The sequence below is a fragment of the Nipponia nippon genome, unplaced genomic scaffold, assembly GCF_047370975.1.
Source record: "Nipponia nippon isolate SJK-2023a ecotype South Korea unplaced genomic scaffold, ASM4737097v1 scaffold_78, whole genome shotgun sequence".
NCBI lineage: Eukaryota > Metazoa > Chordata > Aves > Pelecaniformes > Threskiornithidae > Nipponia > Nipponia nippon.
In genome coordinates, this window is record NW_028262400.1 from 136,829 (window position 1) to 158,213 (window position 21,385).

Genomic DNA, 21,385 nt, shown 5'->3' on the forward strand with positions numbered 1-21,385 from the left:
GAGCGATTGTGTGTGAGTGAGATGTACAAATAAGTACGAAGCGAGTGCGGAGTTCCGATCCGCAGTTCTGCTCTCCCGCGAGGGAAGCAGCCGGAGACGAACGAAGCGTAAGGAAGGAGTGGGTGTTGAGACCTTTGCACTGAAGCGCGCGCACTACTTTGTGATTTGAGCTCCTGAGGGAGGATAGGGGAAACTTGAATTTTATGTTGTGACTCCCTCAGGATGATATCCCCTTTGTAGGCTCTCCTCTGTCTCATATTAGTTTATGGTCTGGCCTCCTGGGGGAGTATAGGGGAAGCTTGTTACGGTGTGATCCCCTCAGGACGATATCCCCTTTGTAGGCTTGTCTTTGTCTCGTAATAGTGTGCGGATTGGCCTCCTGGGAGCGTATAGGGGAAACTTGGTCTTTTTCAGGTTTGACCCTCCCGGGACGAATTCCCCTTTGTAGGACATGGCCACCCAAAAGGCAGGCGATTTTTGTGAAGAGACAGAGAGATTATATGAGTTTTTAGAAACGTACCGCTCTCGCCCCTCACCCCCAGGACAAGATTGGGCTCGGGACCACTGGTTCCAACTGCAAAGTGTTATGGACCGAATAGCGGTCTTACATAGAGAAGCTAGAGTAAAGAAAGGGAAAGGGAAAGCCATCGTATGTGCTGTGTTAGGAGCGTGTCTGGCAGCGGCGGTGGAGGATAAGAAACGAGCGCCCTGTCCATCCGAGGCTCTGGCCGCTTCGTTGCAAGCAGCAATAACACCGCTGCGAGAGCAACTACTAGAGACCAAACGGGCACTAGAGGAGGAGAAGCGCCAGAATATGATTTTGAAGGAGGAGCTGAGGGTTCAGCTCCTGAGGGAGGCAGACACCCCCGCTGAGGCTGAGGTAATGCTGGAAGAGAAAGGAGTACGCCAAATTTACCCCCAGAAAGATCTAAAGCGATTAAGGGAGACTGTGGATAACCGCCCCCATATGTGCCCGCTGGTAAAGACGGAATACATATACGAGGACGATAGTGACAGCTGTCCCCAAGTTGTAGCGAAAGAAATCCCTTTTACCACCACCGAATTGGCTAAGCTCCGAAAGGACTTTGCTAGAACAGCAAGGGAGTCCGAAACCGAATACGTGTGGAGGGTATCCCTGTCGGGGGGGACGGGATCATGCTATCGGAAAAGGAAGCAGAGGGGTATTGGGGCCCTGGCGTCTTTCTCACAACGGGCGATCGCCGAGCCCCATGGTCTCTGACCCAGAGGGCTGCATATTGGGCGGGGGGGCTGAACCCATTGGAGAGGGGGGATCCCCTAGCTATAACTGGCTCGGTCGAGCAACTACTAGAAAACGTACAAAAGGCGGCTTGCCTACAAATGATGTACGACTGGGAGCTGAAGCCAAATCTAAGCTCTCCAATGTTGCTACCTGTAGACCCCGAGCGGCTGACGCCGCTAATAAGAGGACTCCCTGACTCGCTAAAACCTATCGGGATCCAGTTACAGGGGAGAATTCAAAACGTGCCTTGGGAGGAGTGAATCGCAGCTGCCCTGGAGGGAACGGTAACCCCCGAACAGCGGCAGTGGGGGAGAAAGGTGTGGACCTGGGGGGAGATAGCCCAGGAACTGATAAACTATGGGAGGAAATATGGGCCAGTAGGCAGGACTTACCAACAGGTAGAAACCAGGGCCGAGCGGGCAGCGAGGCCGGCAAGTAAATCGCTGGCTTTTTCAGGGAGAAGCCCTGACCTAACAAAAAGGGAGAAACCCCCATTCCGACAAGAATTGTGGCAGAAGGGACTGCAAAAGGGTGTGCCCCGAGACCTAATGGATGGGCTCCCCACCAAAAAGTTAAAGCTCCTGGTGCGGAGGTGGTCCAGGCAAGGACCCCCTCCCAAACTGAACCCGCCTTCTGTGCCAGCGTTGGACAGGGAGGAAGGGTTTAAGAAGGACAAAAAGAGCGGCGGGAAACTAAAACCTCCGCCCTCTCAGGGTGAGGAGGGAGGCGGAGGGTGGATGTTCATCAGACAACTCACCTGCAATAATAAAGGAGACCTACTAAACCCCACCAACCGGGATGGGCTGAGCGGGTGGGGGAGGCAGTGGCCAATGTCAGTAACCACTGGGGTACAAACAGGTGTCCGAAAATTGCAGCATTTTTGTCCACAAGCCCCAACCATGGTACCCGTCTCTCAAAACTCTAATTCCCCCAGTGCATCGTCTTACTCCCGTGGCCAGCCGGTCCTGGTTGAGCTTCCCACCATGGGGGCTGTGCCTCTGGTATTAGATACCCCCCTAAACAAACATACATGGAGAGCGAAAGGTACCTGTGGGAGAACCAACAAAATCCACACCAAATGGATTATTCCCTCCTTCTAACCCAAGGAGCGAGTTTTGTTCCTGTTTCTGTTTTTAAGGGCGGCGATGTGATCACGATGCACCTGCTACTTTGGATCATTTTAACTCAGGGACACTTCCATGAAAGTGATGAATGACCACTCCCTCTACCTTCCCCTCCTCCATACAACCCCTTCGAGAACAATGAGTTCGTGCTATTAGCAAAAGCCGTGAGTCAAACTTTCAATCTGAGCCACTGTTGGGTTTGCGGCGGACCCCTAGGGCTATCAAGTTGGCCGTGGACATCCGCACCTCTCACCCCAGACCAAATTGTAAGCAAATATAGCGAAGCCGCAGATGATCCATGGGATGACAGTGGCACCTGGCCAATTCAGTTTCCAACGAAGGGGCAATATTGTTTGAATCGCACCCAGAAAGGAGGGGTCGAAGTGGGAGAAAGCAAATGTCAATGGACTCTCACACGTAAGCCCCTCGACAAGGAAAAGGACCTGTGGGTGTGGCCTAATGAAACAGGGCGTAACCAGGGGTTTAAGGGATATTGGTCAAGCAAAAATGAAACCTTGATTCTCCGACATTACAAACAAACTTGTAAATGGAGGGGTACTTATGGGGCTTAGTATTGTACTGGCTGAATAAGGGATGGGGCAATCACCTTTTTCAGCCCTCTGGGTGACAAAGACACAACTTATTTTCAGTTTCCACCGGGGAAAGATGGGCCATTTGATCAGGGAAATAAAGCCAAAAAGGGGCATTATTGGATTTGTGGGAACACGGCATATAAGTTCTTACCCACGGGGTGGTCGGGAGTTTGTTATATAGGGATTATAAGGCCCCTCTTTTTCCTCCTGCCAGAAACTGGTGGACCCCAACTAGGCATAAAAGTGTATGATAACCTCGGGGATAGAAGGATTGCCCGTAAGACACGATCTACCAAGATAAATTTAGGTGGGACACAAATATGGGGAAATGACGAATGGCCCCCTGAGCGAATAATTGAACACTATGGGCCAGCAACCTGGAATCCTAACGAGCCCATTGCAGGGGCAAGAGAACCGATTTATAATCTAAATTGAATAATTAGACTACAAGCAGCCCTAGAAATTATCACCAACAAAACTGCTGATGCCATAGACCTATTAACTCGACAATCGCAACAAATGCGCACGGCAATCCTTCAACACCGTATGGTTTTAGATTATTTATTGGCTGAGGAGGGAGGGGTGTGTGGAAAATTAAATATCTCTAACTGCTGCTTAGAAATTGATGATGTGGGAGAAGTAGTTCTCCAGTTGACCCAAGATATCAGGAAAATAGCCCATGTCCCTGTTCAAACCTGGAGTGGTTGGAACAGCGATTTGTGGTCCTGGTTACCAGGGGCACCCTGGGTGAAACAATTAATATTGTACCTATTATGTGCAACTGCCACCTTACTGTTCCTACCCTGCATAATTCCCTGTTTTATTCAATTAATTCGACATGTTGTGTCAAATATGCAATTTGTTCCCAGCCCTCCACCTGATGGTGCAACAAAAATCCGTACCATCTCTCAGCCACAACCTACCTCTGTACCAGTCATTTAAACCCATTCCCAATTCCTCCTGAAGGAAGAAATTGCATATTGCCAGTTACTGTTAACCCCATTCCTAATGTTTGTCCTCCAAAGTTGAAGAATTATTAAAGTTGTTCGAGAATGAGTTTGCATTGAGCAGTACCCCAGTTCTTCTGTGTTAAGATGTTCCTTCACCTAAAACAATGTTGTTCCCTTCCTCCTTCCCACAATTTTCCTCCACCCTTATCCCCAACTCCCTCAACTTCCGTTTTCTTCCTTTCCCCCTTCTTTCCTCTCTCTTTCTTTCTCTTCCTCCTACGCCACCAAGCTGCAATGTCGAGCCACGGGGTGGTGTAAAAGACCGATAGAAAAATGTGGTTTTTGTCTCGACATTGCCGCCGTAGCGCCATCCAGCATCGTGCTTCGAAAAGACCACCTTCTCCACAGCTTTAAGAAAAACAACCTCGTGCGCCTGCGCACAGACTAAAGGCGCGAAAAGAGCCGAGGCGGGGACAAAAAAGGCGCGAAAAGAGCAGAGGTGGGGACGGCACATCCGTGGCGAGCCGCACGTACGCATTTGTGATCCGCGCATGCGTGAGCCCCTATATAAGGAGCACACGTGCCCCTCGGGCGGGGCGGCAGCGGCGGCGCGTGAGAGACCACTCCTTCTGTTCCTGCACCCTCAAGCCTCCCCGCCCGCTTCGGTCCCCGACGACGCCCGAGGCCACCGGAGACCCAGCAGAAGATCGTCAGGACTCAAGGTGGTGGCGATAAACTCCTCCTTTTCCTTCTCTTTCTTTCTCTTTCTCTCTCCCCCATTCTTTTCCCCTCCTCCCTTGCCCTCCCTCCTCCCTCCGTTCTCTTCTCCCCTCAAATAAAAGTCAAAGGTTGTATGACATTTGACCGATTCCAGCGTCTTAATCTCGTCCTTGGGATCGTATCGAAACCTCCCCCGACATTGGATCGGGACACCCCTCCTGCTCCAAGGGTGCGAACAGCTTAAGTTAGGGTTAGGAGGGGTTGAAGGTGAGGGGATTAGAGCACGGGAAATAACAGCTTTGGAGCTTAGGTGTTGAGGTTAGGGTTTAGGGACTACAGCTCACCTTTCATGGTTAGGGATCAGGCAAAGGTTTATAGGGTAGGTTTGGTGTTCTGCTCAGAGTGTCTGGTTAGTGTTTAGGGTATGGCCTACTTTTGTGGATGAGGGTTTTGTCTGGGCCTGGGGTTAGGGCGAGGGTTAAGGCCAACATTTTAATGCTAGAGGTATGGGCAAGGGATTGGGGTGGTCAATAGGGTAAGAGTAGGGGTAAGGAGTTCTGTGTTTGGACTTTGGTTTAGAGGTAAACTTTGAGGTGAGGGATTAGAGCAGTGGATTCCTTGCAGGGTGAGGGGTAGCATTTAGGGGCAGGGTTAGGACTTAAGGTTGCTGGTTAGAAATAGGGTAAAGGCCTAACATGAATGTTTTCACAGTCAGTGTTGCAGAGGCATCAACATTACCTGAACTCATCTTACCTCTTCAAAATCTTTCACTTCTTTTGGCCAAGCCCCTCTTCCCTCCCCTAAATCTACCATCTTCCAGTCCCAGCTACCCCTGACCTTCCCAAATCTTTCATCTTGTTGGGGACAGTAACGTAAGGGCTTTCAAGACCTCCACGTGTCTGTGTGCCTACTGCTGCCCAGTCAGAAGTGCCCTCAGAGCCAGCAGCCAATTGGACGCAATGTGCTGCTGTGCTGGAGAGGTCCCTGCTCAGCCACCCCAGCAGTGCTGGTGGCAGGTGATGCCCTCCCCCACCCCTGAGGTACTCTGCCTGCATCCCAGCTCATGCTCCAGAAGGGCTCCCATATCTCCTGGGATGCATTTCCCACACGGCTGCTTCATCTTCCCCAGGGCATCCTGGAGGCAGTGACCACCTCTGTGTGGATAACTGAAGCAAGGGCTGAATGTAGATTTTAGGACAAACTTGAAACCTCTGCAGAAAAGAACTCTTTGGAAGAGCTGAAAAAGTCTTCCTTTCCAGCATTGCTAGGTTTTTTAATTAATTTTCATTATTTTTTTCAATGTTTCTTTTTTTTTTTTAAACAGCACCAAGGGTATGTACTAGCAAACTGATGATGCTCTCTTTCACTACGTGAATAGTCTTCTGCAGCCCCTTATCAAAATAAATGTTCTTATCGATGGTTCAGACATTGCTCAGAAGAACTATATTTATATTGGGTTATCTTGTCTCTCTAATTCTGCCCCTCTGTCGTTTCTCCTTCCTCTGCCTATTCTGGCTTCAATGAGCTCTTCAACAGAACGATTCCTTGCACCATAGAATAACTGATGTTGGAAGAGACCTGAACATTGTCTTATCCAGCTCTTCTGCTGGACACAGGGTGACCTAGATGAAGCATTTCAAAGGCTCTCCTTCCGCTTGCCCTCATCTACAAAGGAGATGAAGGCACGCTCCATCCCACCACACAGGGAGATAATAAAGATAATTCAGCAGTGTTGGCCCAAGTGCTGGTCACAGAGGAATGCCAAAAGTGACGGGCTGCCAGGAGGACTCTGTACCACTGATGACATCGGGGCCTAATCGTCCTGCATAACTCCCACTCACATCATCACCTACTTCTTCAGTCCAGGTACGACCAGTCTGGCTATAAAGAGATCACGGCAGACCATGTCTAAGGCCTTGTTAAAGTCCAGGTACGCAACATTGCCTACGTTCCCCTCCCATACATGTTCTGCAATCTTTTTCTTTGCCTTCAAGTACCTAGAGATGGCTGCAGGAGGACTTGCCCCATCACCTTCCCAGGGACTGAGGTGAAGCTGACCAGCCTGTGATTCTCCCAGACCTCCTTGAAGATGGGTTTGATATTTGCCTTTTCTGAGGACCTTGAAACCTCCCTGATTGCTCTAGCCTTTCCAAGATGTTTGAGAGAGGTGTTCATGATAATGCCGGCCAGCTCCACCAGCACCTCTCTGCCCCTTCCCACACCCAAAGCCCTCTCTGTATCCACTTCCAGAGGAATGCCCGGGTCCTTCCTGCAGGCCCACAACTCCAAGGTGCAGCTGACAGCTTTTCTGAGCATTTTCCTTAGTGTCCCCCTCCCCCCAAACCTTTCTGGTCCACAGGCTGGAGATGAACGTATTGAGCAGGGGCCTGAGGATGGTGTAGAAAAAGGGGTTTGTCAAATGATCTCAGGAGGGCTCTTCTGGGCATCACACAGACAATGACGAGGGTGTCATAGGAAACAGTGGCACTGGTGAGGTGAGAGGAGCAGGTGGAGAAGACCTTCTGTCTGCCCATGCTGGGCGGGAGAGCTGCTCCAGGTTGGCAGCTCTGACGCCCACACAGGATGCCCGTGTGAACAGGAAGGGGAGGACTGGCTCTGAAAAGCAGGTTATGAAAGCACACAGCATGAATGTCACGGTGGCACTGCAGGAGAGCTCCAGTGAAATCACAGAAGAGGTGGTCCGCTCCACTGGGACCACAGACCTGTATCTGGGACAAGAATGAAATGATTCCTGTAGATGGCATAAATACCCCGAGCCAAGGTGCAGCTGCCTACTCGAGACAGACCTTCCAGTTCAGGAGCCTTGCAGAGAGAAGCCAGTGGCACAGAGCCCAGCACTGATTGTAGGATGTGGCCACCAGCAGGAAGCACTCAGTACCTGCAAAAGGTGCCAAAAATAGTACTAACGCTGCTGTGAGCAGAGGTGATACCTACATGGAAAAACATTTGTTTCTTTGTTAATTGCTTAAAGAAATTGTGAAGGCAGTTCAGAGAGGTGAAACAGGAGGGTGCCTCTGAGTGCATTCATACTCTCTAGATGGGCTCTGTGCCTTCTGAAAGGTGAGAAATGCCGCCTTCCAAAGGGCAGTGTCGCTCGTGCTTGCAGAACCCCTTCTGACTGCATGGTTGAGATGCTCCGCAGGTGTGCTTCTTTCATACTGTACATTTGAAGGCACAAGCCAGAAAGCCAAGGAAGAGTGATAGAGCAGACAGAGGCATTTGCAATGAGCCTTTCCAAGGCAGGTGAGAGAAACGTCATGGGGACAGTGGGGGCTGTTCCTGGAGTCACACTCAGAAGTGTCGGGGCTCTGTGAGGTGTCCATATTCGAGCTTGCCTCATGCACTCTGCATACTCACAGGGGTGTTCAGACACGAGTCCTTCCCTTGCTCACGCAGAGGCAGTGCATTGCAGCAGTCACAGTGTCTTTCTGGCCTCCTGTTGCCACTGCCAGAGGGTGGCAGGCACCTCAGCCCTGCAGTGTGTTGCGCGGCTCTGCACTCATCTGAGATGCCCCACAGCATGAGGAACGGACACAGGGACCTCGGTTCAAGGAAGGACATCCCAGTGCTGCATTCAGGTGGTTTCCCAGGGAATGTTACTCCCAACGTGAAGCGACCTCAAGACACTGGCTGTCCCACAGGCCTTTGCAGCACCCCCAGGAACAGATGACTGTGTTTGTGCTCACTCGGGTTCATCTCACCACATGCATACGATGTGGATGCTTAGGCCTCCTCTTTACAGTGCAAACATGGACTTCTGGACAAGTCATTTGGTGTCCCTCCATAGAGGGATACAGGACCTCTTGGAGGTGGGCTGAGAGGCTAGTGCTGGAAGCGGTGGTTTTTATTGGCAGGTCTGTGATGATTGTCCTGGGGCAGCTTCCCTGGGGTGTCCAGCGCACACGGGAATAGATCAGAGCCTGCTCTGCTGCTTCTTCATGGCTCTCCCAGGAGGCTGGTGGTGCGAGGACACTGCTGTTTGCCCCCACCCTGCACACTCACACATTTTAGCTATTCACTGGTGTTTTCTGGGCATTTTCCTGGGCATGTTCTTGAGAGACACTTGGAAAGAAGACCGAAGCTTCAGGCACTGCCCTGAGGAGATCACCTTGTATGATGGAAATGCTGCTATGGAGGCCAGCTCTGTCACAGAGGTGCCCATTGCCTGTCCCTGCCTGCAGTCACAGGACGGCCACCCAGCAGGACTGTGAGCAAGCCTCAAGAGCACTCAGGCCTTACACCAACACAAAAGCTAAGAAGGACAGCGCTGAAGTGGAAAGTGAGCAGCTCTGGGAAGACCAAGCACTGGTGCTCCCTGGCAGTGCTGCTGTGCCGGGACTCCTTTTGCCTCCACCTCTGCACACAGGCACTGCCCCTGCAGCTCCAGAGAAGTCTTGGAGGCAGGATCTCAGACTAACAAGCCACTGGAAGGTCCTTTATTTTCATTAAACACACAGAGAGCACTGCTCCTCATGTACACAGTCTGTGGGTCACACAGAATCTGGATAGATATACATCATTAGAAATAGCAAAAATCATGACATTTCTTTGTGGACAAGATTACCAAAAGTAAAACAAAGCAAAAAAAACCCCAAAACTCAAAACCAACACCGAAAAAAATTACAGAAGGCAGGCTGGGCCTGTAACGAATTACAGTAAGTGATTTGCAGAAGATGACAAACAGTTTCATGCTTTTGAAAATAATCCAGTCATCAGTTTCCACACTGCATCCTTGAGCTCCTGGTTCCTCATGCTGTAGATGAGGGGGTTCACTGCTGGAGGCACCACAGAGTACAGAACTGCCACCACCACATCCAGTAATGGGGAGGAGGTGGCAGGGGGCTTCAGATAGGCAAACATGGCAGTGCTGACAAAGAGGGAGACCACAGCCAGGTGACGGAGGCACGTGGAAAAGGCTTTGTGGCGTCCCTGCTCAGAGGGGATCCTCAGCACAGCCCTGAAGATCTGCACATAGGACACCACAATGAATACAAAACACCCATATCCTAAACAGGCAGTAACTACAAGGACCCCAACTTCCCCGAGGTAGGCACCTGAGCAGGAGAGCTTGAGGATGTGGGGGATTTCACAGAAGAACTGGTCCAGGGCATTGCCTTGGCAGAGGGGTAGCGAAAATGTGTTGGCAGTGTGCAGGAGAGTGTTGAGAAACCCAGTGCCCCAGGCAGCTGCTGCCATGTGGACACAAGCTCTGCTGCCCAGCAGGGTCCCGTAGTGCAGGGGTTTGCAGATGGCCACATAGCGGTCATAGGCCATGACAGTGAGAAGACAATACTCTGCTGTAGCACAGAAAAAGAAAAAAAAGACCTGTGCAGCACATCCCAAGTAGGAGATGGCCCTGGTGTCCCACAGGGCATTGGCCATGGCTTTGGGGAGAGTGGTGGAGATGGAGCCCAGGTCGAGGAGGGAGAGGTTGGCTTCCTCTGGGCACTGGGACCTGTTCCAGGAGGAAAAGGCAGTGACAAGTTAGGGTAGACATCTCACAGCAAAACTTATTCCAGTTCTTATGGAAACCCCCCAAATTGCCTCTCCCCTTTCAGAAAACTTTTGGCTGGTCCCTTTTGTGAACACTGGTGGGTGCTGGCTGAGGATGCCCCACAAAGCAGGGGGCTCTGCTCTGGGCTCTGGAGGAGTCAGTTCTGCCCTACAACAAGAGAGAAATACAAACTGGGAGTGATGTTAATCCACTCGTGGTCTTAAAGAGCTTTTCAGCATTGTCACTCCCAATTCACTGAACTGCAGAGAAGAGCTGTGGGGATTTTGTTTTGTTTATCTGCTTCTAGTTGCCCCATCACAGTGAGTGGTATTTTTAAGGCAGAAATCCTTGGCATTTCTGCTTGTCTCCAAGAGAAACCTTGTGGGTTCTGTGAAGCCAAAGGACTATCCCTTCATGCAGAGTGAGGACAGCCAGTCTGTCCACCAGCCTGGTCTCAGCTGCCCTAGGCTGCCACTTCTTTGAGCTGGAGGACAATTATACCTAGATGTTCCCCTGAGAAGAAAGCGGACAATGGTGAGAGCAGGTGAATCCAGCTCCCAAGTGCAGGTCTCCAAACTGCTCCTACTGTCTCATCCTACCTGAGGAATATCTCAGCTCTCCCCTCGCAGCCAGGGCCACAGAGGGCTCATTACCGCTGCTTGCATACAGCCTTCCAGCAGCATTTCCATGGCCTTAGTACTGAGGGGCTGCCAGGTAACACAGAGATGGCATGGGAGAGCTGTGCCCTTCTGGAAGGCAGCCTGCAGCCCAGCAGGACCCCCCCGGGAAATAACTGAATGTCCGAAGGATCCTGAGACCTGAATGGAGAGTTGGCTCACTCAGCCCTGCAACCAGCATTGCCCGGAGCCCCCACCTTAGCTGGGAACAAAGGCAACATGAAGAGGAGAGGAAAAATGGAGAAATTCCCCAATCCTCCTGTTCATGGAGGCAGTACAGGGACAAACAGATGGGTACTCAGGAGGTTCGTCAGGGGTCCATCTGTCAAGGAGCTAACTCATGCCGTGGACCACATGGCCTTCGCGGTGAAGGCTCTGCTGGGTGGCAGAAGAGGTCGGGGGCTTGCTCCGGGGAAGGCATCTGCAGTGCAGGTCATGGCACGCGGGTGTATTAACCCCCCCTCCCACAGCATTTCTGGCAGCAGCTCCCTCTCACTCCCTGCCCATGGCTCTGCTGCCTGGAGCTCTCCCTGCCGGCAGATGTTTCTCTGTCCCCACATCTCCTCCCTTTTGGTGCTCACAGACCCCAGCCTGCCCACTGCATGCTCAGCTCTGCCCTGCAGGCCCCTCCTGGCAGCAGGGCACTGCCCAGGGGCATCTCTGTGTGTGCAGGGGCTCAGGAGCAGCTCAGAGAAGTCTTCATGAGAACTGGGGTCTTTGTGCCTTCGCCAGAGCGAAGAAGTAAATTCCCATCTGCCACTGCCCCCCAGCCAACAAAGAGTGGAAAACTCAAAGCACAGACTCCTTCGCTTTCAGGTAAATACTGCCTCGATGTCCTTCTTCAAAAGGACCCTCTGCAAATGCCCTGGGCTGATCGGGAGCTGTGAGCAGCTCTGACCCATGCAGCACCCTCTCCACTGCAGAAGGACCCTGCCCTGCCAGCTAGCACACCTTCCACCCACAGCTTCTCCCTGTAGCATTGTGGGGAGCTCCCTGGGCAGGCTGAGTGCTGACCCTGGCAGGCGACAGAGCCCCTGCCCCAGCACGCAGCCCCTGGGGTGCAGGGACCCTGCTCTGAAGGACAGCCCTGGGCACCCCTCAGTGCACACCCAGCTTCCCACCCTTGCAGACATCCCCGGGAGAAGGGAGCTTTCATGCCCTGTTCCTTATGGTGCTGCAGGGAAGCCCTGCTCTGGAGCATGTCCTTCTCCACAATAAAGAAACCCTGAGCGCCATCCTGCCCGATCCTAGCTGCAGCAAGATGTGCCAGCTCTAGGAGGCCCCTCCAGGACACTTGTGTATCACCCTGAAGCCAGAGACTTACTGTGTCAAGGACTGTGTAGATTTCTCCACCAGTGAACTCTCAGCATTCTCCCACTACACAGTGCCTGTAACATCTCTCGCACGTCTCTCCTGTCCCCTTGCACTTGCAGGCTGTGCCCTCCCCCTGCTGTGCTTTGCAGAGGAGCTGCTCCTTGCCAGGAGCTCCCTCCAGCCCAGGAGCCCAGCCCAGCTCAGCAGCAGAGGCCCAGCCCAAGGCAGCACTTTCTCTGCTCCCCTGGGCTCCCTCCAGGTGTCCCTGGGGCTCCAGGGAAACCTGCTGTGAAACAGGCTGAAGCAACCACTGATGTTCCCTCCCACAGCTGGGGATAGAGACTTACTTCCAGTAGTGTAGTTTCTCTTACACTACTGAAGGGGTCTCAGCTCCCTCCCATGCAGACCATAACCCCCAGGAGCTGGGATTCCTCTTGCATAGTTCAGGTGTGCACAAAACAGGCACCTGCATGTGAGCTTCTTGTCTCAGCTCCCATGCTAATTACTGGAGATGGAGACCAGGAGTGAGCTGTTCAGACACAAACACCTGGTGACATTTGAGGTTCAGGAGGTGACCAAGATGCATGCTGGTCACTGTCAGCTGTAATGCAGCAGTCCATAGAGACAGGGCAGCATCTGGGGGCATCACCTTGGAGGCTGGTGGGAAATTCCATTGTCCAGGTAAATTGACAGCAGATGCCCACATGTAGGACAACTGAACCCGTAACAGTTGCTTATGTCCAGGGCAGCCTATAGAGGTCTTCAGCAGACCAAATGCGGTCATGTGGCCCAAGGAGAGCTAAGTCTCTCTTTCTTTTCTCCATCAGTTGTATTATCTACATCTCCTTTGGCAGTTGTCTCATGTGCATCCCTCCATTGCCTAACCTAATTCAGGACACCTGAATCTTAATTTAATACCCAAATACAGGCCTGCAGAGCTACATGAGATGCCAGGGCTCTCCAGCCCAACTGCATGCAGCTGACATGGACAGCACAGGGCCTATCCAGGAACCCCCTCCCCATTCAGACTCATTGTGTGACAGGCACCACCCAGCTTCGGTGTACTGGGTGTGGCTGGGATAGGGTTAATTTTCTTCATAGCAGCCCGTATGGTGTGTGCTTTGGATGGGGTGTCCAGCACACACAGGCACAGACCAGAGCCTGCTCTGCTGGTCCTTCACGTCTCTCCCAGGAGGCCTGTCTGTGCGAGGAGACATTCTTGGGTGCCAACGACTGAAGTCTCCCATGAGCGTCCATGACACTGCTGTGTGCCTCAAACCTGCACACTCACACACTTGAGCTGTTCACAAGGGTTTTCCTCTCCTGGGCACTTCTCTGGGCATGTTCTCTCGAGCCACTTTGAAAGAAGACCTAAGCCTTCAGGCACTGCCCTCAGAAGATCCTTTTTCATAGAATCATAGAAGCGTTCAGGTTGGAAAGGACCTCTGAGATCATCGAGTCCAGCCTCTTAACCTAACTGCCTGGTCCACCTCTAAGCCATGTCCTTAAGCACCATATCCATATCCACAGGTTTTCTGAATACTTCCAGGACTGTGATTGTACCACTTCCCTGGGCAGTCTGTTCCAATGCCTAACCATTCTCACCGTGAGGAAATTTTTCCTAATAGCTAATCTGAAACGCTATTATGGAGGCCAGCTCTGTCACAGAGGTGCCCATTGCCTGTCCGTGCCTGCGGTCACAGGACTGCCGCACCACAGGACTGTGACCAAGCTGCCAGAGCACTCCGACCGTGCAGCAACACAAGGGCTGAGAAGGAGAGTGTGGAAGTGGAAAGAGAGCAGCTTGGGAAAGACCAAGAACTGGTGCTCCCTGGCAGTGCTGCTGTGCCAGGGCTGTTTTTCCTCTCCACCTCTGCACCAAGGTTCTCCACCTCTGCACCAAGGTACTCCACCTGCAGCTTTACAAAGGTCTGAGGGGAAGGATCTCAGATAAACAAGGTGCTGAAGGGTCCTTTATTTTGTTTAAACACACAGAGAGCACGGCTCCTCATTTACACAGTCTGGATCACAAAAAACAGGTGGATATTGAAACAGATGAAGACAAGCACTTTGTTTGTGGACAGCATTATTACAACTAAGAAAAGCCAAAACCAAACTACCCAAGAAAGTCTCAGCCTATAATGAGTTACATTACAAGTGCAATGAGATTTGCCAAAGAAGATGGGCAGTTTCTTGCCGATTAACAGCATCCAGTCAAAAGTTTCTTCACGGAACCCTTCAGCTCCTTGTTCCTCATGCTGTAGATGAGGGGGTTCACTGCTGGAGGCACCACTGAATACAGAACTGCCACCACCAGATTTAGAACTGGAGAGGAGATGGAGGAGGGCTTGAGGTAGGCAGACATGGCAGTGCTGACATACAGGGAGACCACGGCCAGGTGAGGGAGGCACGTGGAAAAGGCTTTGTGCCGTCCCTGCTCAGAGGGGATCCTCAGCACGGCCCTGAGGATCTGCACATAGGACAACACAAGGAAAACAAAACACCCAAATGCGAAACAGACACTAACCACAATAAGCCCCACTTCCCTGAGGTAGGCATCTGAGCAAGAGAGCTTGAGGATCTGGGGGATTTCACAGAAGAACTGGTCCAGGACATTGCCTTGGCAGAGAGGTAGGGAAAATGTGTTGGCCGTGTGCAGCACAGCATGGAGAAACCCAGTGCCCCAGGCAGCTGCTGCCATGTGGACACAAGCTCTGCTGCCCAGCAGGGTCCCGTAGTGCAGGGGTTTGCAGATGGCCACGTAGCGGTCATAGGCCATGACAGTGAGAAGAAAATACTCTCCTCCAAACAAGAAGAGAAAGAAAAAGTGCTGTGCAGCACATCCCAAGTAGGAGATGGCCCTGATGCCCCACAGGGCATTGGCCATGGCTTTGGGGAGAGTGGTGGAGATGGAGCCCAGGTCAAGAAGGGAGAGGTTGAGGAGGAAGTACATGGGGGTGTGGAGGCGGTGGTCGCAGGCTATGGCGGTGATGATGAGGCCGTTGCCCAGGAGGGCAGCCAGGTAGATGGCCAGGAAGAGCCAGAAGGGTAAGACCTGCAGCTCCTGTGTGTCTGTAAATGTCAGGAGGAGGAACTCGTTCGTGGAGCTGCCATTGGACATTTGCTGCGTCTGGGCATGGAAACTGCCAAAGGAGAGAAAAGAGAAAAATTCAGAGAAGCTTCTCTGAGCCAAATTTCATTCATTCATTGTGCAATACCTAAGGGTGTTTTTCTTTCCTGGGGAACTGTTACACAGCTCCAAGGCTTCAGCTCTGGTTTGTGCTGGCTGAGTGTGCTGTGCAGAGCCGTGCCCTCTCCCCAGGGGCTCCGGAAGGGTCAGCCCTGCTTTCCAGCAAGGACCCATGGAGGCAGCAACAGCCCAGGGTGTTTGGAGGGAGGCTTCCTGGGGAGGAGTTCCCTGTGCTGCACTAGAGCGGAGGGCAAAAAGCCCAGAAGGACGCTTTCTTCCCCAGAGGAAGGTGGGAGATGAGGCGCAGCAAACGTGTGTCGGTACACTGTGTTTTAGTATGCAGACACGCCCATCCCACTTGGGAAATGGTCTTGGAAAGGGTCACATTCCCCCGTTGCCCCGTTGCTCTCAGTGCAAACCTGCGTCAGTGCTCCCATGCAGGAGGGCTGCTCTGTCCATCAGCCTGGTGCCCAGCTGCTCTGGGCTTGCACCGCTCTCAGCTGCAGGACGACTGCACCCAGACGTTGCTCTGGAAAAGACACTGGACTGTCCTGGGAGCAGAGGGGTCCTGTTCCAGGTGCAGAGTTCAAAACACCTCTCCTTTCCAGCACAGCTCTGCGGAGTATGAGGAAGAGGACAGGGCAAGGATGCTGATTGGCATGGGCAGATCGGGTGCTCTCAGACATCTCCAAGGTCCTGCAGGAGAGCTGTGCCCTTCTGGAGGGATGCTCACAGCCCCGCAGGACTCCCTGCCCAGCATAATCAGGTGTCTTACGGTGCTGTCTGCTAAGGGAAGCAGTGCCTCATTGCCCAAGCACTGAGTGCAGTGTCTGGAGCCTGGAAAACGAAGAGAGGGCTTGGGCACCTTGGTCCCATGGAAACACCTCCAGGGCAGCGCCCTCCAGGTCAGGGCCAGAGCAGGCACTCCACACCCCCACCCCTTGCCCCACACCACCACCGTTACTGCCAGGGACCCCACGAGCAGGAAGAAGAGCAGCACAAGCAGGGGCAGGAACAAAGAAGAACTCTGTGACTCTCCTCCTAAGGGAAGCAAGGAGAGGAGAGGCGTCCGGGCACTCAGGAAAGCCTTCTCCTTACCCAGCAGAGCACAGCACCTCCCAGTTAGCAAAAGCGCAGGGCAGTCGCTCTCAGCCCCTTTGCCCTGCAGAGGGAAGCGGCCACGTGTCAGGAGAGATGCCCCTCTGCTGTGCCAGAGCTCTGGCTGCAGAGGAGGCAACTCCTGCCCTGGACCACACAGCCTTGAGGGCAGAGGCTGTGCTGGGTGGGAGACGAGAGCAGGGGTCTTGCGCAGAGGCAGGTGTCTGCATTGGAGGGCATGACAGGGAGCTTCCCAAATTCTCCCTCCCATGCCATTTGGGGTTGGAGTTTCCTAGAGCTCTCTGCCCATGTCTCTGCTGCCTGGAGCTCTCCTTGCCGGGAACTGTTTCTCTGCCCTCCAGTTTTTCCCTGTCAGGGATCACCGACCCCATCACCCACTCCTGTCTGCTCAGCTCTGACCTGAAGAAACCTCCCAGTTTCAGGAACTCTCTAGAGGTACTCCCCACTTGCAGGCAGTAAGGAGCAGGCCAGACAAACCCTGCTGAGGCCAGCAAAGGTGATGCTGGTGCTCTCTGGAGGTAGAGGAGTGGATGGAAGCAGTTGCCTTGGCTCCTACCAGACCTACTGATTTCTCAGCATGGCAGCTCAGGACTCTCAGGCTCCCTCGCCAAATGCAGCAGCACCTTTTCCCTTTGTCCTGAAACAGCAGGAAACTGGAAGCACGGCCTCAGGAAAGCTCTTTAGCGTTAAGGTATCCCCTGCCTTGCTCTTCCTCTGCAAGAGTGCCCTCTGAAATGCCCTGGGCAGCTCTGGCTGCACACCCTGCCTTCACCCCTTCCCCCTTGTCTAACATGAGCCCCTGGGCTGGGAGGCCTCCTGACAGACCCTGGAGGCTGTGAACGCTTTTGGAGACCCTTCCCGCAACGGCAGCTGCATTGCCCTGCACCAAGAGACTTCCCATGTCAAGGGCTGGAAAGGTTTCTTCCCTTGCAGCTCTCCTCTCTCCTCCCACTCCAGCCTGCCTTTAATCTCGCTCTGCCCTACTCCTTTGCCCAGAGCCCTGCTGCGCTTGGCAGAGGAGTTGCTCCTTGGCAGAGCTGTCTCTCTGCACTGCTGCCTGCTTCCCAGGAGCTCCCTCCACCCCAGGAGCCTGTCTCAGCCCCGGAGGAGGGCACCTGCCCAAGACGTCACTTTCTCTGCCCCCCACTCCGCTCGGCGCTCCCTCCAGGTGTCCCTGGGGCTCCCCAGGAACCTGCTTGGGAAGAGACCGATGTTGCCTGTCTCACCTCTGCAGAGAGGTTTCTTTGCAGCAGTGGCCTTTCTCCTCTCCCAGACACAGTTAGCTCTGAGAATCCCCCTGCCTTGGCCCATCATGAGGCAGGACACCTGGAGACTGCCAGGGAGGCAGCTCCTTCAGCCATGCTGAGGGAAGGCAATCAGCTGAGTCAATGGGGGCATCTCATGCTGGATTTGTAGTGCTGGGGCTGGAAGGGACCTCAGCTCCCTCCCCTGCCTGCCACAAGCCCCCAGGAGTTTTCTCCTTTCTCCTTTCTCCTCACAGAATGACAGAAATGTTGAGGTTGGAAGGGACCTCTGGACTTTCCCTTCCCCTTTGTGAACCCATGTTAAATACAAGTCCCGTTGAACTCATTTGATATCCTTCTGGGATAAGGTCACCATCCTAGTGGATGAAGGCAAGGTGGTGGGTGTAGATTTCCCGGATTTTAGTAAGGCTTTTGGTACTGTCCCTCACAGCATCCTTCTGGACAAGTTGTCCAACTGGGGGATGAGCGGGTTCACGGTGCGCTGGGTGAAGAACTGGCTGAAGGGCAGAGCTCAAAGGGTCGCAGTGAATGGGGCTGCATCTGGCTGGCCACTGGTCCCCAGCGGTCTTCCTCAGGGCTCAATCCTGAGGGCCAGTTCTGTTCAATATGCTTATCGATCATCTGCGTGCAGGAGTCGAATGAACCACTAGCAAGGTTGCTGATGATACCAAACTGGGAGGTGCTGTTGACTCTCTCGAGGGACAAGAGGCCTTGCAGAGGGATCTAGGTAGATTGGAGCATTGGGCTATGATTAATGGGATGAAATGGAACAAGTCAAAATGCCAGATTCTGCACCCAGGATGCAGTAACAGCGGGCACAAGTATAAATTGGGAAAAGAGTGGCCCTGCAGAAAGGGATCTGGGGGTGCTGGTCGACAGCAGGCTCCACAGCAGTCAGCAGTGTGCCCTGGCAGGCGGGAGGGCAAACCGTGTTCTGGGGTGCATCAAACACAGCAAAACCAGCCGGTCAGCAGAGGGGATTATCCTGCTGCATTCAGTGTTGGTGAGGCCTCACCTGGAATACTGTGTGCGGTGCTGGGCCCCACCATTGGAGAAGGATGTTCAGGTCCTTGAATGCATCCAGAGGAGGGCACCAAAGCTGGTGAAAGGGCGGGAAGGCATGTCCTCTGAGGAGCAGCTAAGGGCTTTGGGCTTGTCTAGTTTGGAGAGAAGGCGGCTGAGGGGCGACCTCGTGGCTCTCTCCAGCTGCCTGAGGAGGGGACGTGGAGAGGGAGGTGCTGATCTCTTCTCCCTGGGATCCGGTGATAGGACACGTGGGAATGGCTCAAAGCTGCACCAGAGGAGGTTTCGACTGGATATCAGGAAACATGTCTGTACTGAGAGGGTGGTCAAACCCTGCAACAGGCTTCCTAGAGAGGCGGTCGATGCCCCAAGCCTCTCAGTGTTTAAGAGGCATTTGGACAATGCCCTTAATAACTTGCTTTAACTTTTGGTCAGCCCTGAATTGGTCAGGCAGTCAGAGTAGATGATCATTGTAGGTCCCCTCGAATTAAACTCTTCTGCTCTGCTCTGGTTTATATGCTATGCTATGCTATGCTATTCTACTCATTTAATCAAAACAGGTGACAGTTGTGTGACAAGCAGTGGGCCTACAGCTCTTCCTGGCAGTGCACGTGTGGGCCGCAGCACCTCAGCTGTGGCACCAGGCTGGAGGACAGCCTTCTCACGGGGAAACCTGAGCAGCTCCTGCTGGGCTGGGCTGTGCTGCATGCACAGTGTGGTCTTCACGCCTGTGCTGTGCTGCACAGATCCCTGGGCCGCAGGACAACCTCGGCAGCTCATTGCCACCGAGGAGCCTGCCGGCAGCTCCCACTCTCCACTGGCCAGTAGGCCACCTGCCTGGCTTTGCCTGCACCTAACAGTGCAGCAACAAGTTCTCATGAGAACGTTGTTTCTGTTGGACTGTACAAAGGATAAATCACGTTGTTTCCTGGCACCTCGTGTAGCCCTGGCACCTCATGGAGCTCCGTGGGCCTGGATTTGAACATGAAAGTCAGCAGATTCCCTGAATGCTGTCAGGCAACGTGGGGCTGAACATGAGGCAACGGCCAATATCTCCACGTCAGTGGAGATCTCGTAAACACAGCAGAAGGAGGAGAGAGAGACGGAGTTCTCCCTATGGCACAGGACTCGAATCATTCAGATGAAGAACTCTGTAAACTGCCCTGAGCGTCATGAGCAGGGACAGTTTTAAGGTTCAAAACTGGTTACAGAGCCCAAAGTCTCCTTTTCAGGGCCCAAAGCCTCCTTTTCAGGATCCAACCCCTCCTTTTATGGTCCAAATGCTCACTTTAAGGCCCAAAGCCTCATTTTTAAGGTTCAAATTTTCACCTTAGAATCCAAAGCCTCATTTCTATGGCCCAAAGCCTCACTTTTAGGGATCAAAGGCTCATTTTAGGGTCCAAAGTCTCTTTTTAGGCTCCAAAGCCACATTTTTATGGTCCAAAGGCTCCCTTTCAGATTGCAAATCTCCTTTTTAGACTCCAAAGCCACATTTTAACTTTCCAAAGCCTAATTCCAGGCTCCAAAAGCTCAGTTTTAGGATGCAGCTGTTTGTTTTGAGGGCCCAAGTTGCATCTGGAGTGTCCGAACCCTCATTTTCAGGGTTCAACCCCCTCTTTTAGGGCTCAAAGCTTCATTTTTAGAGTACAAAGCCTTGATTCTAGGCTTGAAAGCCTCCTTTTGATGGTCCAAACCCTCATTTTCAGGGTCTAAACCCTCATTTACAATTTCCAAGCCCCATTTTAAGATTCAATGACTCATTTCAAGGGCCCAGAGCATCATTTTTAAGTCCCCAGGTCTGACTTTGAAGGTCCAAAGCCTCATTCCCAGACTCCAAAGCCTTCTTCATAGGGTCCAAAGGCTCATTTTTGGGCTCCAACCCTCAGTTTTAGCTTCTAAAGCCTCCTTTTCTGGGACCAAAGCCTCGCTTTCAGGAACCATAGCCTCCTTTTTAGATCCAGTCTGCAATTTGGACGGGGACCAAAGCCTCATTTTGACAGCCCAAATGCTCATTTGGTGGGTCCAAAGCCTCATTTGAGGGTCCAAACTCCTCATTTAGGCTACAAAGCCTCATTTGTTTCATGTCCCAAGCCTCATTTTGAGCCTCCAAAACCCCATTTTTAGGGTGCAAAGCCTTAGGTTGTGGTACCAAAGCATCATTTTAGGGCACAAAGTCTCATTTCAGAGTTCAAAACCTCCATTTCATTTTCCAAGCCCCACTTTTAAGGCCCAAAATCCCCTTTTAATGGTCCAAACTCTCATTTCTAGGCTCCAAAGCCCCCTTTGACAGCTCAAAGCCTTCACTGGGGTGCCCAAAGCCCTATATTCAGGACCAAAGCTTCAGTTCTTGGGGCCACAGAGGAACCAATGGGTTCCCCTCATTTGCAGGGTCCCAAGTGTCATTTGTAGCATCTAGCCCATCTGTTCTAGTGCCCAAAGAGTCCTTCTGAAGGCCAAGATCATCATTTTTTTGTTCCAAACCTCTCTTTTATTATGCATAGCCTTTTTGGGGGCCCACAGTTTCATTTTTAGGGTTTAAACTCTCACTTTTAGGGCACCAAGCCTCTTTTCAGGGTCCAAAGCTACATTTAGAGGGTCCAAGGCCTCATTTTTACTTTCTAAAGTCTTAGTTTT

At 52.6% G+C, this 21,385-nt stretch overlaps 1 pseudogene; it reads left to right on the forward strand.

Annotated features, from left to right (window-relative positions):
- The first annotated feature begins 451 nt into the window (after positions 1 to 451).
- On the forward strand, positions 452 to 20,435 carry LOC148050634 (uncharacterized; annotated as a pseudogene).
- The last annotated feature ends 950 nt before the right edge of the window (positions 20,436 to 21,385 follow it).